The following is a 4,490-nucleotide window of genomic DNA, read 5'->3' as shown; positions in this document are numbered from 1 at the left end:
GTTCTGGCATTTTTTCAACACCTTAAAACAATTGCGAAGGTCATCTGGAATCCTGCCTGTGTGTCTATCGTCATAGTGTTTGCGCACTGACGAGGTCTTTAACTGTGCAACTTTTAAGTGGTGCAACGGGTGGAGTCAGAAGCGGACGCCTTTTCCGGTTTTTGTTTTACGAGCCTCAAACTTTCCTAAGCGCGTTGTCCATGGTACTAAAGAACATGAGCACAGTTTTTTCCAACCAGACTTCCCGGCCGGCGAAAAGCATATATCTTCTGGAACGATTCGAAGCACGAGGGATCCTATTGATAGCAGGGTGCTTTGAAGCTCCTGAAAGGACTACCCTAAGCTTTAGAACTAAATAAAGGTGTCTATCTGAAGGCTACGCCCAGTTGTAAGGCCGAGAAAAATAAAAATAAAACGCACGTTCGCGTATTTCTTTAACTTTTGTAACACGAGAGAAATGAAATACTACTTGTAGCTAGCCCACCATTTCATAAAAAAGCGGTTATACTTTCTTCCTTCGCTCTTGTCATTAGCTCAATTAATTTTTTTTTTATCTGAACTGTTTGGACGAATGAGATTTTTGTGCGCGCAATACTCTAATTGACGTTAGTCTTACGTCATAAAGGAAGTTTATATCACAGTTTGCTTGTCTCGCTGACGGCGTGTACTTTGCTGATTAATTTATTACACGGTGCTGAAGAGCGAAGAGGTCGACTTTAAACTGGAAGCCCTACAAGAAAGGTAAATTTACAAATTTACTTTGTTGAAAATTGTGGGACAGAGGTTTTTTGCATTTCAATGGTAAAGTCATACTTTTTAGACTTTGCGTTTTTTATAAACTGGAACATTTCCCCTAAAAAAAATTAAGAAAAAAGAAAGGAAAGTCAAGTAACAGGATCGCCCAGTGACTGAAAAAAGAGTTCAATTGCTTTCAATTTTCAATTATCCTTCATGTAAAAACAAACAATCAAACAAACAAAACAGAACAAAACACTAAGAAGCATATCCTCCGTGGAGCAAGAGCTCGAAACCATGGCAACGCTCTCCATAGCAACAGTCGCGTCATTTTGACAGTTCGTTTTTGCCCTCAAACTTTGCCGCTAATGTAAGTTTACATGCATTTTAAAACAATTTAACCGCAATTCGCCGTGTTTGAAAGAAAAACCTCTACAAAACTCCGTGGTTTCTATTTAAATTGTTACAATGAGATACTCCATGTTGTTATTTTTCATGAAGAATAAATGGCTGGACATGAACAGGTCAATGGAAGACTTTGACTCGAACCCAGGACCTCTGCGACAGCGGTGCAGTGCTATACAAACTAAAGACTATGTTATATCTGGGAGAAAATCAGCGCTTTAATGCGCTGAGAGCCATTCTTAAACTTTGTTGATTCTTTGTGCCTTTGGCTCAAGAAAGGGTCCGCAGCTTTGATGCGTAAACGAAAAACGGAAAATTTCACTAGCAGGGTTACTTTATAATGAACCTAATAAAGAGTAGGTTTTGTCCTTTGTCTTGTCCATTGTGGCAAGAAAAAGGAAGAAATCTGGTCTTTATTTTAACTCCATTGAAAAAAAAATGTTTAATTGGCTGTGTATGTAGAGAACTATAACAGTTACAAAAGCCGCTTATAGAGTGTTTTTATTCACGTGACTACCGGCCATATTGGTTTACTGAAACAAAAGAAAGTATTCGCATAAAAATAGAGTTCAATTCCCAGAGGTTTCGTTTGGGACACCAACATGGCCGCCATTTCTTTGTTTTGGGACACCAACATGGCCGCCATGACGTCATGTGAAAACACTCTACACCATAACTTAAAAGCTAAGAAAACAGAGATGGATGTACGGCTGAAAATTAATTGTAAATAATGGTAATTGAACTAGGTGAAGTGCAATTTGGTGTGAAATCATACGCGTATGATTTCAGACCAAACTTGCACGACACAAAGTTCAATTATCACTTTTTTACACCTATTTTGAAATTACACAGTTTTATTTTTGTCAATATTAGTATTTTATTTTTATTTTTTCATTTTCATTTTGTTGGGCAAAATAAAGGATGCGATTTCGAGTAAAAAATAGTGCGAGCTGTGAATAAATCGCACTGTTGAGAGCCAATCAAGTTGCAAGGATCACCAGTGATTTCAAAGTGGGTATAATAAAATAATAAATCCCCTAAGCCATCATTAACCTAAGATCAATATTAATGATATTTATAAATTCATCCTAAATCTTAATTATGCCAATGGGTTATATTATTGTATTCATGCAGATAAAGGAGATATTCCATTTGTTCTTTTTCATGTAGAGTATTACTTAATGGCTGGAGATGGACAGGTCCATGAAAAAGTTTGGGTTTTCAACGGCACTGAGCATCTTCAAATGCACAAGTACAATTTAAATAACTTTTGTGTTTAAGTATTTTAGTACCTTAGTATTCTAGTATTTTAGTAATGTTGTTGTAATTTAGTTTCATAGGGCCCTAAGAGAGACTAAACTCTTGACTGTAATTGTGCACCCCATTTAAATAGTGTCATTCGTTCTTTCGTTCGTTCGTTCGTTCGTTCGTTCGTTCATTCATTCATTCATTCATTCATTCATTCATTCATTCATTCATTCACTCATTCACTCATTCTCTCATTCACTCATTCATTGATTGATTGATTGATTGATTGATTGATCGATTGATTGATTGATTGATTGATTCGTTCATTCGTTCATTCGTTCATTCGTTCATTCGTTCATTCGTTCATTCGTTCATTCACTCATTCACTCATTCCTTCATTCCTTCATTCATTCATTCATTCATTCATTCATTCATTCATTCATTCATTCATTCATTCATTCATTCATTCATTCATTCATTCATTCATTCATTCATTCATTCATTCAATCATTCGTTCTATAAAAGTTTGAATTAGTTCAATTGAAACTGGGTGATTTTTCGTTCCTGACGGGGGTAGGGGAGGGGCTATGCCCTTCAACCCTTCCGTAACTTAAAGACTATTGAGGCCACGGCAATGTGACTTGGAGGGTGCATAGTATGTTCCCTGCAAACTATTTCTTTAGAGGTCCGCAAGGTAGACCGAGCACGTCATATTACGCGAGAATCACGTGAGCCGCCATCTTAAACCCGACAACTTGGATGTTTGCTTTTTTTATTAAAAAGATGTGAAATTACGGAAATTACAATGCAGAGAGGAGATATCTCGTTCTCTTGGTTACGCTTGCTGCCGAACATAAACTGAAGTTTTACACTTCAATTCTTATTTGCCATTTCACAGTGGTCGTGTGACCATTGTTGGCAGTACAGTTAATTACAGGCATTTGAAATGGGTACAATTTCAGTAAAAGTTGGTTTATGTCTTCCTTCTTTAACCTCAGTTTAAAAATTCATTAATATTTCATTAGCCCATTGACCTATCAAATTGTCCATAATTCATCACGTGCAGTGGCTCTGAGTATATCGATAAACCTCCTCCTTATTAGTATGCGGTATTTTATCAGCTGATAAAACACTCCTCATTAGTATGCGGTGTTTTTCTCGTATGCTAATTTCCAACGTTCACAAAAGCATAATTGATAAGAACTCTATTGACACACACTTTTCCAGGTTTATCGGGTCTAAAACCCGAAAAAACACTCCTGCTCGTTTTTAAACATTACTTAAAGCTATTCCCAGACTGAAACGAAGCACGCTTTGACGCGAGATGAATGACGAGCACCTGGAATGAATGGTCACATGACCCAACAAATACTAGAGGGGGTTCCTTAATTACAACAGACTCCTACCCAAGACCCAGGACTACTCTTATTTACAAATTACCCAGAAAAAGGCATAAAAATCCTATTTGTGGGCATAAATTTCATTTGTGAATAAGTAAAGGACTGAACCACCTATTGAACAGAGCTTTTCGTATAAATTGTATTGAGTACTCTCCGGGTTTGGTTATCTACTTCTTTGAAAATTGAAGTATATAAACAAAACATTGTTCAAAAACTTATTAATAATTCGTAAGCCCATTGACCTATCAAATGGTTGTTAATTCATCACGTGCAATGACTTTATATCGATAAACCTCCTCCTTATTAGTATGCGGTATTTTATCAGCTGATAAAACACTCCTCATTGGTATGCGGTGTTTTATCAGCTGATAAAACACTCCTCATTAGTATGCGGTGTTTTTCTCGTATGCTAATTCCCAACGTTCCCAAAAGCATAATTGTTATGAACTCCATTGATTTAACTATAAAAGTTAATGTTAAAAGAGAACGACGTTTTGACCGTCCGACGGTCATTTTCAAGTTCAAAATGAGAAGTAAAATATTTGCTTATATACAATTGTGAAAAAACTAATGAGATACTGACTTAAAAAGCTCTAAGATATTCACATCTAAACAATATAAAAAATAATAGCGTGAATGATAAATACAAAGGAACGCTAAAAACGATAAAAGGTATTTAAAAGGTATTTAAAAGTGAAATAA

The 4,490-nt window shown here is 36.1% G+C and overlaps 1 long non-coding RNA gene across 1 annotated transcript; it reads left to right on the top strand.

Moving 5' to 3' along the window:
- The first annotated feature begins 652 nt into the window (after positions 1-652).
- LOC146459345 (uncharacterized) lies at positions 653-1,545 on the top strand. The gene is made up of 2 exons (XR_014858009.1): positions 653-741; positions 1,237-1,545. It is a non-coding gene; the product is annotated as an uncharacterized LOC146459345 (long non-coding RNA).
- The last annotated feature ends 2,945 nt before the right edge of the window (positions 1,546-4,490 follow it).

This window comes from Pavona decussata, unplaced genomic scaffold (genome assembly GCF_977016875.1).
Source record: "Pavona decussata unplaced genomic scaffold, jaPavDecu1.1 SCAFFOLD_220, whole genome shotgun sequence".
NCBI lineage: Eukaryota > Metazoa > Cnidaria > Anthozoa > Scleractinia > Agariciidae > Pavona > Pavona decussata.
This window is presented reverse-complemented; position numbering and strand designations above follow the sequence as displayed.